Source organism: Montipora foliosa, chromosome 2, assembly GCF_036669935.1.
Source record: "Montipora foliosa isolate CH-2021 chromosome 2, ASM3666993v2, whole genome shotgun sequence".
Taxonomy (NCBI): Eukaryota; Metazoa; Cnidaria; class Anthozoa; order Scleractinia; family Acroporidae; genus Montipora; species Montipora foliosa.
In genome coordinates this window covers 56,692,302-56,704,937 of record NC_090870.1, presented here as the reverse complement: position 1 = coordinate 56,704,937, position 12,636 = coordinate 56,692,302, and positions in this window count along the sequence as shown.

Genomic DNA, 12,636 nt, shown 5'->3' with positions numbered 1-12,636 from the left:
CTGTAATAGCGCTCCGAAATGTTGAATGCTTCGTTCTTAAAGCGTAGCGAAATCGCCGTACGCTTCCTCAAAACATTCAAGCGCATCGAAAATCGCTGCAAGCTTCCTAAAAGCATCCAAAAATGATCAATGGTTCGTTCGTAGCGAAATTAATACCCTGACAATAAGTTGCTTAGAAATGTTGTATGCTTCATTCTCAAATAGTGGCGGCTGAAATACCGATACATGCATGAACAACTATAATCGTCGTCCACAATAGCACTCACAACAAACGTTGTGAATGTTTCAGTCGTTGCTCAGGAATGTTGTATGCCTCGTCCTCAAAGAGTGGCGGCTTAAATACCGATAGGTGCATGAACAATCACAAACTTCGTAGCACTTACAAATGGGTGAATAATTTGTTCGTTCGTGTTCGTAGTGAAATATGTATTCTGACAACATGCTGCTCAGTATTAAATTTTTTATTTGCCGTTCCTAAAGAGTATTGGCTAAATACTGATCGTGCATGGACAATAATAAATGTCACTATAAATAAAAGAAAAGAAAAGAAAGGAGAGCATCGCAGTTGCGTAGAATTTTTGTTTGTTTTTACCCTTACTAAAATTGTATGCCGTCGGCTACAAAGGATGTGTGGAAACAATTGAAAGACCGGTTAGCATAGAACTCACTGTTGTTGAAAGCGTCGTTTTGGCGTTAAGAAAGCGTTCGTCCCAAATCGTTCAGAAAATGATTTCCTTTTTTTCTGAAATGTCACAACGATACACAGAAATGAGAGCATACCTATAACGTGTGGGGGGAAACCTACTTGGTCACGACTTTAGAACGTGTTGTGGCTCCTAGAGGAGCCCTTTTTTTGGGAGGGGGGGGGGGAGTTGGGGTGGAATTTGGCGATCAGTGTCTTGCCTCTCCTGGTAGGTCGCGTGGAAGACCATCCAGGTACAGATACTTCAGGTAATCGAGGTAGTAGCAGAACCAGACGTGTCTTTGTATCTGCGTTATTGAAGATAAAATCTAGTTGTCTTGCCCGTTTCTCCGCCAACTGTTTGTCACTCATTTACAACCCTTTCAAGAAATTCGCATCTTTTATACACCCGTCAATAACTTATGGATTTTGCTTTCTGCTCCTTACACACATTCAGCGCAAGACACACGGAGGATTACACCAGCAGAAAACTGAATCCTGCTACAGTCAACTCTCTCTTAGACGGACACCATCGGGACCGGCCTCACCTGTCCGTCTTAGAGAGGTGTCCGGCTTATAGAGAGTCGACGTAGTATGACCTCAGGAAATTTAAGATAATAATGCTGAACCTACGCACAGTGAATACGCGTCTCTTTAAAGTTTGTTTTAAGTTATTTGCTTGAACGAAACCTACCTGTTTTAGATTACAATAAAATTCGGTTGTCACCTCCAAGTTATTTTTTAAATGGAACAATGACTAATTTAATTTTAACTTGTACTGTATGTATTACGGTGACAAGAGAAGAGCTGTCAATTAAACGTCTGGTGCTAAAAAGAGTCACGTACAAGAATTTTTCTTCCCTAAATCGTAATTTGCGGTCACATACAGCTCCTCACAAGTGTCCGTTGACCGTCTTATGGAGGTGTCCGTCTTATAGAGAGTTTGGTTATAGTAAAATGACTAAGAAACGGCCGGGACCAGCACCAGGTGTCCGTGTTATAGAGGTGTCCGTCTTACAGAGGTGTTCGTTGAGAAAGAGTTGACTGTACACCAACAAAGAAAAGAAAGCCGTTCCCCTGCTGAGAATGAACCCAGCAGTTCAATCGATTAGAGGAAGTCAGTGTTGAATATACCATCCCCCAGCCTCGCCAATAATGCCAGTTGTCAAAATTAATGTGATATGTCTAAATTAGGTTATTTCTGGTATTACAGCATAGCTACTGCAAATATTTCATACTACCTTACATTGTCGTTAAACACAAATCACCATTTCGATATCATTATAAAATATTTCATGCTTTAGTCAGCGATACCTATATCTTTAAAATTCCAACAACCGCCAATAACTTCCAAGCCAATTTATAAAAATTATAATATATAGGTCTCCCTTATACTACTTTGTAATTACTCGTTTCAGTTAATAATAACTTTTAAAATAAACACATTTACACGCAAACCCCATGACTGTTTCAAATTCTTCAATTCCCAACGCAAAGTGATACCATCAAAACACTTACTGTTTATTAAAGAACTAGTGACAACTCCTATGATATTGCAACGAGAAAGTGGCTGCTAACACCGAAACGAAAATGCTGTGCAAATTCTTTCCCAACAAATCCATCCTTCACACAGAAGCAAGGATATTCGCAAAATCATTACCTCCTTCTTATCTTTGTGACGATAATAGCAGCATTTTTAGTTGCTTTCAGCTTAACAAAGTCATCAGCACCAACACCGTATCCTAATGACTTGTTCTATCTTTAATTTGGAAAGTCAGACTTCAAATTCTACTACCTTACTCTACCATATACGAATTCTAAGAGTTACGTTAAAAAACCTCTTCCACACCAGTACTCATTAAAACACATACGCCCAAAATATGTACAAACAACGGCCCGCATTTTCCACCCCATGTCCGGCCTCAAGAAATTATGCATTCACGTTGTAGAACATCCACAAATAAACTGTAAACCAGCACGATTGCTACACAAGCAAATAAAGAACTTCAAAACTATTGCCCAATATTAATCACCTAAACGCGTCGAAGTCGTTAACAGCTTTAAATTCTTCGTGAAAAACGGAATGCTAATCTCTTGGAAGAACACAGCATAACAATTCATTTCATGAGTTTTGCGTCATTTAAATATCAGTACACCCCAAATGACAATCTCGCGTTGGCGTTGCTTCACGGTCACTCGTTTCATAAAAACCCTGAATAAAGTATATATTTTCTGGAAGCTTGGGAATTTTAGATTCTGATTATTAGTTGACTTAAGGCAAGAAAACATACATTCCCTAAAATAGCCATCATTTTCCAAAAATATGTAGTTTCACAAATTGAGTTGGTTTCCGGTCAGAATTTAACCGAAGACTACGTTTTCTTCACACCTGGATCTAAAACACCGCGTCGGGGCATTTTGAAAACATGTCTGGTTTGTTTTTATTCACTGTTTAACTTAAACTTTTTTATAAAACGCGCACTACCTCTCCTTAAATAGTCATTACTTTCGAAGGAGGCAACAAATAAATACTCCCCGACACGGGTTCTTTGCCACATTATCGGGCAAAATTCTTGCCTAATTTCAGCAAAAAAGGATGAAAACTCTCTGTAAACGAACTGGATCGGAATCGTGCGCCTCATTCGATGAAATTTGCATTTGAGTTTTGAGACATAAAATAAAGCCATTTGTGGACAGCTTCTAAATTGAGATAATATATTCGTAGAGTCGTTTTTCCTTTCTAACTTTGTCTAGAAGAAACGTTTTTTCGCAAACTTTTTGTAATTAAAAAAAAAAACTCATTGAGGTGTACCTGGGAATATCAAAAACTAAAATGGCAAAATTATCAATTTTGGGGTATACCGATAGCTTACAACATCACTGGCAGGGGACCACCTACAACACAGTCTTGCCAAATTCGTTTCCAGCCACAATTGTAAGCTCACAGCGCCGTAATTTTTACTATCCTGTGTCTTTAAAATGTTTAATTTGTGTTTTACCTTAGAGACTAGCGCTTCAATATTACGCGACGATCGCAAACGAGTAACATAAATATGAATAACGAAACAACTGTGTCCCGGTGGATTGACATAACCACCACAAATGACGGCCCGTCACGAAGTAGACGGGTCGTCGCGACCCGTCAACATTTTCAGCCGGCCTCAAAGCCTCCAGTATCTTCACATACACCACCTGACATTTCCAACAATCAGATCGACCTTTAAAGAAACGGCTCGTCACGTCAACATTTCCAGGCGGCTTCACCGCCTCGACTATCTTCACAAATACACGTTTTTTTCTAAATCTCTCACCACCTGACATTTCCAATAGTCGGCTCGACTTTTCAAATGACGGCTCGTCACGAACCGTCAACATTTTCAGTCGGCCTCACCGCCTCCAGTATCTTCACAAATACACGATTTTTTTCTAAGTCCCTCACCACCTGACATTTCCAAAAGTCGAGTCGACTTTTTCAAATGACGGCTCGTCACGAACAAGACGGGTCGCCACGACCCGTCAACATTTTCAGTCGGCCTCACCGCCTCCAGTATCTTCACAAATAAAGGGTTTTTTTCTAAGTCCCTCACCACCTGACATTTCCAAAAGTCGGGTCGACTTTTTCAAATGACGGCTCGTCACGAACAAGACGGGTCGCCACGACCCGTCAATATCTTCAGTCGGCCTCATCGCCTCCAGTATCTTCACAAATAAAGGGTTTTTTTCAAAGTCTCTAACCACCTGAAATATACAAAAGTCGGGTCGACGCTTTCAAATGACGGCTCGTCACGAACTAGACGGGTCCTTACGACCCGTTACGATTTTCAGAAAGTTCCTCGAATCTTCTTTAAAATAACAGCTTCCTGTTACTTTACTTCCGCAAATAACACGACCCGACTTCCGCTTGACGGGTCGTCTTCACCAAAAAGTCGACCCGACTCAGTTCGTGTGTATTGGACAACCCTCAAACAATAGGCACGAGCCTGGTACCAGTGTAAATTTGCTGACTGGTTTTCCGTTATTCAATGTTATTTAGCACACGCGAGAAAAGAGGCGAAAAACGAGGTGAGGGGTAACATTGCTTTAAATGACTATTAAAGTGCACGTGAGCGATTTATGTAGTCCAATATTAATTAATTTTATGAACTTGTTAATACTTTCGTCTTTGCCTCAATTGCATTTCTTACACGCTAAGCGATTTAAATTCCACGACCATTTTGAACTAATGACCCCCCCCCCCCCCCCTATCTGACCGCACTTGTCAACTTTTCCAAGAAAAAAGACCAAGCAGAAACCGGATAACAAAACTATTTATTCAAATGACTAGCGTCGAAAGCATTGAAAACATTGACAGCTGAAGTACAAATACCAATAATGAAAGCTATTGTTCTCATTATACATGTATAGCAAGTACTTCTCTCCGCAGACGGCATTCACATACACTAATTTTTTTTTTTTAATAAGAAGTCTAATTTTGGGGCTTACGCTGAACGTTCTCCTGAAAACCTGAAAACGGTCTTAACATGTTCTTAAAGTTGTGTGGCATTGTACTTCAATAAATCAATTTAGACTTCACCAGAAACCTATCAAGTTCAACTACTTTCAAGTAAGATATTCTAGTTTTTCACTTGTATTTTTTTTCGCTATTTTATAAGCGATTTCCTTTTATTTTCGATGATCCGATCCGTGATCCAATCCGTGACCCGATCCGTGATCCGATAAGGATTTTGTCGACGCCGGCTTCATGACCAGTTTCGCTAGCAACAGCTTCCTCCCTACCACCACTCTCACTATCGGAATTGCTGCTGTTTTCATCCCTTTCGAAATCACTGTTAAGAAAAATGGATTCCATAGCTTCTGTAGTTGTATGCCACCTTTCTCTTGACGCCATATTGAAATCCTGAGTTTCGGAAGCGATCGAAAAGTCGACAAATATCGTTTCTTGCTTTAGTTTACTGTTGAATTTGCATTTAGCTAGTGACTTGAATACAAGGAAAACCCCTTATCAACTCAAGACTCAACTCACATGGTCCATTAGAAGGCAAAACGTGATTGGCTTATTACAATTCTTTTATTTGGGCAACTTTAATATTTGGTCGCCTCTGGCTGTTGAGCTCGCGCTGAAAACAACTTCCACTTGTATTCCTTGTATCTATTCCAAGTCAGCGCTTCCAAACGGATCGTTATCACATACTACTAATAACTTTTGTTTCTTTGTTTTGAATCCGGAAAAAGTGGGCGCTCGCTGTGAGACTCTCTAGATATATTTCAACTTTATGGCGATAAAGGAAAAAACACTGCGACTACTATAGGACAAGCAGACAAGCAATCGGATATTTTCTCGCAAGGATTCCCTTGTGTTTTCCAAACTAAACAATCCAAGGGCAATTGACTTGATATCCAACCAAAAAGTCGTGCACGGTACAACATCTGAGTGTAAATTGGTGTTCACTAAGAAAAAACGAGATCAAACGTTCGAAGTAAGTGTGGAGACAGGTGCAGAAAGCAACTTGAACTTTTTCATTAACACCTGCAACCTCCGATGGAATAATTTGGCCGGAACTGATGTAACCCCTACTTCACTTCAAGTATACTCACCCCGCAAATCAGTGGTTTTATATGATGAAGCGAAATCATAAAAGAACTGTCAGTGAATGTGGCACTAAAATAGTCAAGGTCTCTTGAAAATAGAAAGAATATACATCAACATGACTGTCTCGCAGTTTTGTTACCACAATTTGGCGAGTAGGTTGCAATTTGCTTATCATCACAGAACATCCGCGACCACAGTTTGTGCTTTAGGCTTCGTTTTCTCCCTCGTAGCAGTCGTTGGAAACATTCTCATAATCCGAGCTCTCTTGAAGGCCTCGTCGATTCCAACAAATTTAAAGACGTTATTCTGTAGCCTCGCTTTGTCAGATCTGGGGGTAGGATTGTTTGCGCAACTCTCGATTTCTGCTGTAATAGCTGTTATTTTAGATATAAAAGTAGACAGAAATAACAACTTCGAATTCCTCTGTCCAGTCATTTTATCTGCTTATAATTTCTTTGCCTTTCTCCTCGCCTCTGCATCGTTACTCACTATAACAGCTATCACTGTGGACAGATGGCTTTCGGTTTCCCTTCATTTGCGATATCATGAACTCGCCACGACAAGGCGGGTTGCAGTACTTTTGGTGTTTTTATGGATGATAAGCATCGCTGCTGCATTCACATTTATTTCACTTCCATATCAGTCTGGAATAGTATCAGTGGTTGTTCAATGGATTGCGTTCCTTTTTACATCTTGGTCATATGCAAGAATTTACAAAGTTGTAAGGCACCACAAGATCCAAATCCGCTGCGCACTTCAACAAACAAGTGATCATTCAGTGCGAACGGGTCTTCTCAGACAACAGAAAAACGCTTTCAATGCTTTCCTAGTTTATGTTGTTTTCGTTGTGTATTATCTTCCTCATCTTTTTGTAAGCGTAATCTTGCTGGTCAAAAGTAGTTCAACTGCAGAGACGGTGTCTCATAATACCACAATTTTCCTCCTTTTCCTTAATTCATCGCTAAACCCCATCCTTTACTGTTGGCGATATAAAGAAATACGACAAAATGTCTCAAGCGCAATGCACAAAATACTGTTTTGCTTCCCTTCGAGACATTAAAAGGAAGACATGTCCCACAGTATTGAGTATAGCATAATTCAATGAAGAAACTACTGGAGCCAGCCAAGAAAAAAAGCGCCAGCGCTAGGGCTGATTCTGTGGAGTTGTTGACAATTGCCGACAAAGATACCTAAACTCAACATATTTAATCAAGGAAAGAACAGTTTTGTGCGGTCTGCATATTGCAAGTGCATTTTCACATTTTAATGCATGTTATTGTACCACGTCGATCAACTGACTACACCCAGTTGAAAAAAGAGTTCTACGTATGCATTTAGCAACAATAGAGAGATTTAGGATTGCGTCCACGTGAAACGGTAAGCCGGGTGGGCTACAGTGTTTGTCATATGCGGAATCTTTGTTCACCTTTTTGGTTTCGTTTCCTCAGAAACGAAACATATCTATTTTGACATCAATGTGTACTATTTACACAGTTAGGTAGAGTGGCCGATCAAAGCATTGTTTGCAATTGAAAATCTAAACATCGAAGAGAATCAAAAACAAACTTGTGAACACTTACACCTAAACTATCGCAAATCATAATGCTGATAAAACACAAAAGCGAAGGAAATGGATCATAAGAAGGACGTTTTGGCTATCTGAATGATATTGGATTACGGTAGATTAATAAAGTTGTTGAAAAATCCAAGTGAACTGTTTCCCTGTTAATTAGTAATGTAAATAATCTTCGCACTAATAATAATAATAATAATAATAATAATAATAATAATAATTTATTACTTATTAGGCGCAAATTAACATCTGAATATGATCAAATGCGCACTAGTACAAAGTCGCAGTAATAAATTGGGTTAACCATGATAGAAGATTCGCAGAAAACGGAATTTGAAATGTTGTGCAGTGGTATTTGAAGGTAAAGTAGGTATTATCAAGTGAAAAAAAGACCGTATGAAAATAGGTATTTGTGGAATTAATGTTTCGATGTATTTCGGAAATGAAGAAGTATCTGTCCTTATCTTTAATGGTTAATGAAAAGAAAGGACAATCACAGCGACTAAATGGAGCAATCAAAATGGTTGGAAAAACAAACAAAGTCGCGCTTTTCCGTTTGGCATGGTGGGTCCCTTCAATAGCTAAGGTAAGTTACCTCTATCGATTTTAGTGCACGAGGTAATAGTTAACTTTCAAGCTACCACATTCAGCTCCGTTTTCCGCCCTCCAGTGGCTCAGTTAGTTGAGCACCGGGCTGCCATGCGGGAGGTTGTGAGTTAGGACAACACTCGAGATTCTCTTTTATACAAAAGGTAGCAGCTGCCTTTAGCAAAAACGAGAAACACGCGCCCTTCAACGACGTTTTTTTCATTTTTCGAAACTGAATGTTGTTCAGTTCAGTTCAGTTCTTTATTTTTCTGATAGGTATTGTTAACAAATTGGACATGCCCACAGGTAGCAGATGCTAATCTGGGTGGGTCATGTCGTGACTAAAAAGAGTAGGTAGACAAGTTTACAGGAAAATCAAGAAGATAAATGTATAAGAATATAAATTATAAAATTAAGTTTGTGAGCTAATTAGTACCACATTAAGAGAAAGCGCCATGAAATATCTTATTTGAGAAAAATTCTTAATAGATCTAAATCTGGAATAATACAATTAAGGCTATACTTATTATTCTAAAAAAGAAAATACAATAAAACCTTAAGAAAACTTTACCTTTTGAATAATGTTTCGTACATCAAGGTAAGAATCTTCCGAAGTCAGAATATCGAAAAGTACTCTTTTAATTTTTCTTTTAAAGTCATATTTTGAAAGATTTCTTAATGGGTGAACGCCAATCAAATGTTTTCATGATGGATTACACTGCTGCCAAGCGAACAGGACTATATTGTCATGGAATTATTATTAGGTCAGGTCAGGTCTGTTCTTGGACTTGCCACAGGTGACCATGTAACCCTGTGCTACCTGCCTCATGCAGAGAAGGAAACTCTGTCAAAAAACCTCGCTGCCTTGCGGAGTCATTGAGATGACAAAGGCTAGGGGAGTAAACCCCAACAGATAATCCGGAGTGGAGCCCCTAAGGCGGCTGGTTCATGCAACGCAATACCTTCCGGCAACTCCTTCAGCCAACCTGACGCCAACTGTATTAGTTTGTCCTTTCCGTTGGATCTCGTCAGCACGGTTAGAGAGGGGGGTCCTGACGACTGGGCATCCCAGGTCCTCCATATCATCGCCCTGGCCTGCGCCCTGGAGAGGTCACTCCAGTGCCGCATCCTGCGGCAGCACAACATGGGGAGACGGCAGTTACCGGTTAAAAGCCCAGAGCTTATTGGCGTTAGTTCGGGCGCCTGGGGCTGTCTCCTGTCGGTGGGAGGGATCATCGCATCCCACTGGCCAGCTACCGCCCGCCTCAAGCTGGGCAGCCCCCAGCCAGTAAGGTGCTGGCCCGCCACAGTCCGCCTACTTCAGTGGGTGCCTGGAGTGTAGGCCAAAAGCCGAAAAGCGGACTGTAACCCACGCACCAGGCAACAAGAAAAGGAACACAAAGCCGCCAGTGCTGAAACTGGCAACCTGGAACGTCAGAACTATGTGTCCTGGCCTGTCTGACGACCTCCAACAAATCAGTGATGCCAGGAAGACCGCCATCATCGACCGTGAGCTGAAGCGGCTGAACATCGACATTGCAGCCCTCCAGGAGACGTGACTCCCTGGCTGCGGCAGTCTGAAGGAGAGGGACTACACCTTCTTCTGGCAGGGACAGGAGCAACAAGAGCACCGACTCTACGGCGTCGGCTTCGCTGTCCGAAACTCACTTCTCTCCTCCATTGAAGCGCCCTCCTCAGGCACACCGCGAGTCCTCTCCCTGCACCTCACCACCGCCTCTGGACCAGCCAACATCCTACGTGTCTACGCCCCCACACTCTGCTCCACAGCTGAGGCCAAGGACCAGTTCTATGAGGAGCTGGAAGCGAAGATACAGCGGGTCCCTTCCAAGGAACACCTGTTCCTGCTCGGAGACTTCAACGCCCGTGTTGGTGCTGACCATGACTCCTGGCCTCGCTGCATCGGCCACTTTGGCCTAGGCAAGCTAAACGAGAACGGCCAGCGCCTCCTTGAGCTTTGCTCCTACCACGACCTGTGCCTGACCAACACCTTCTTCTCCACCAAGCCCCACCACAGGGTGTCCTGGAGGCACCCCAGGTCTCATCACTGGCACCAGCTGGACTTTGTCATTACCAGGAGATCCCTGCTGAGCCAAGTGCTAGTCACACGCACCTTTCACAGTGCTGACTGCGACACTGACCACTCCCTGGTGGCCAGCAAGGTTCGTCTCCTCCCCAAGCAAGTCCACCGCTCGAAGCCGAAGCCCCGACCCTGCATCAACACAGCCAGCACTGCAAAGCCTGAACTGCGGCAACGCTTCGCCAATGCAATTGATGTAGCCCTGGAGGACTGTCCAACTGACTGCGCTACACAGCAGTGGAACCACATCCGTGAGGCTGTGTTCCAGACCGCCCTGGACACCTTTGGAAGAAGAGAGAGAAAGTGCGCAGACTGGTTTGAGGCTGGTGCCACCGAGCTTGAGCCCGTCATTGCCGCCAAGCGAGCCGCTCTTCTTGCCTACAAGAAAGACCCCTCAGCAAAGACGCTTGCAGAACTCCGTGCTGCACGCAGCGAAGCTCAGAGGATTGCCAGGCGCTGTGCCAACGACTACTGGTTGAATCTTTGCCAAGACATCCAGCTTGCCGCCGATCTAGGCAACGTCCGTGGGATGTATGAGGGAATGAAGAAGGTGTTCGGCCCAAGTGCCATCAAGACTGCCCCACTCAAGTCAGCTGACGGCGACATCATCAAAGACCGCAGCAAGCAGATGGAGAGATGGGCGGAACACTACCAAGAGCTCTACTCAAGGGAAACCATTGTGACCAATACAGCCCTTGAGAACACCCTTCTGCTGCCCGTGATGAACGAGCTGGATGAACCACCAACCATTGAAGAACTCCGCAAGGCCATTGACTCCCTTTCCAGCGGCAAGGCCTCAGGCAGTGACAACATACCCCCTGAAGTCGTCAAGGCCGCAAAGGAGAGCTCCCTCCTACAGCACCTTCATGAGCTTCTAATGCAGTGCTGGGAGGAAGGAGCAGTGCCCCAAGACATGCGAGACGCCAAGATCATCACGCTCTACAAGAACAAGGGCAAGAGGAGTGACTGCAACAACTACCGAGGCATCTCTCTCCTGAGCGTTGTCGGCAAGGCCTTTGCCCGGGTGGTTCTCAACAGACTGCAACTTCTCGCTGAGCGTGTCTACCCAGAGGCGCAGTGCGGCTTCAGGGCCGCCAGGTCAACCATCGACATGGTGTTCTCAGTGAGGCAGCTGCAGGAGAAATGCCGGGAGCAGAGAAAACCCCTGTACCTGGCCTTCATTGACCTGACCAAGGCCTTTGACCTGGTTAGCCGTGAAGGACTGTTTGCCCTCCTCCAGCGGATTGGATGCCCCCCAAGCTTCTGAGCATGATTGTGTCCTTTCATCAGGATATGCGTGGGACCGTTCAATTTGACGGATCCTGCTCGGAACCCTTCCCCATCAAGAATGGAGTGAGGCAGGGCTGTGTCCTTGCTCCAACCCTCTTTGGCATCTTCTTCTCTCTGCTCCTCTCCTATGCTTTCCGGGACTCTGAAGACGGAATCTTCATCCACACTAGGAGTGATGGAGGCCTCTTCAATCTGTCACGTCTCCGGGCAAAGACAAAGGTGCAGAAAGTGCTGATCAGAGAGCTCCTCTTCGCTGACGATGCTGGAATAGCAGCCCACTCGGAGGCAGCACTGCAGCGGCTCATTGACAGCTTTGCAGCTGCCTGTACAGAGTTCGGCCTCACCATCAGCCTGAAAAAGACACAGGTCATGGGTCAAGACGTCAGCAACGACCCAAGCATCTCGATCGGCGACCACACCCTCGAAGTGGTGGACAAGTTCACCTACCTCGGGTCCACCATCTCCAGCAACCTCTCCCTTGATGCAGAGCTGAACACGAGGATTGGCAAGGCAGCAACAGCATTGGCCCGCCTGACAAAGAGAGTGTGGGACAACACCATGCTCTCCACAAACACCAAGATGAGAGTCTACCAGGCCTGTGTACTGAGCACTCTCCTCTACGGCAGTGAAGCATGGACCCTCTACTCCTACCAGGAACGCAGGCTGAATGCTTTCCAAATGCGTTGCCTCCGCAGACTCCTTGGCATCACCTGGCAAGACCGCGTCACCAACATCGACGTCCTGGCCAAGGCAGGGATGCCCAGCATATTTGCCATCCTGACTCAGAGACGTCTGCGCTGGCTTGGCCATGTCAC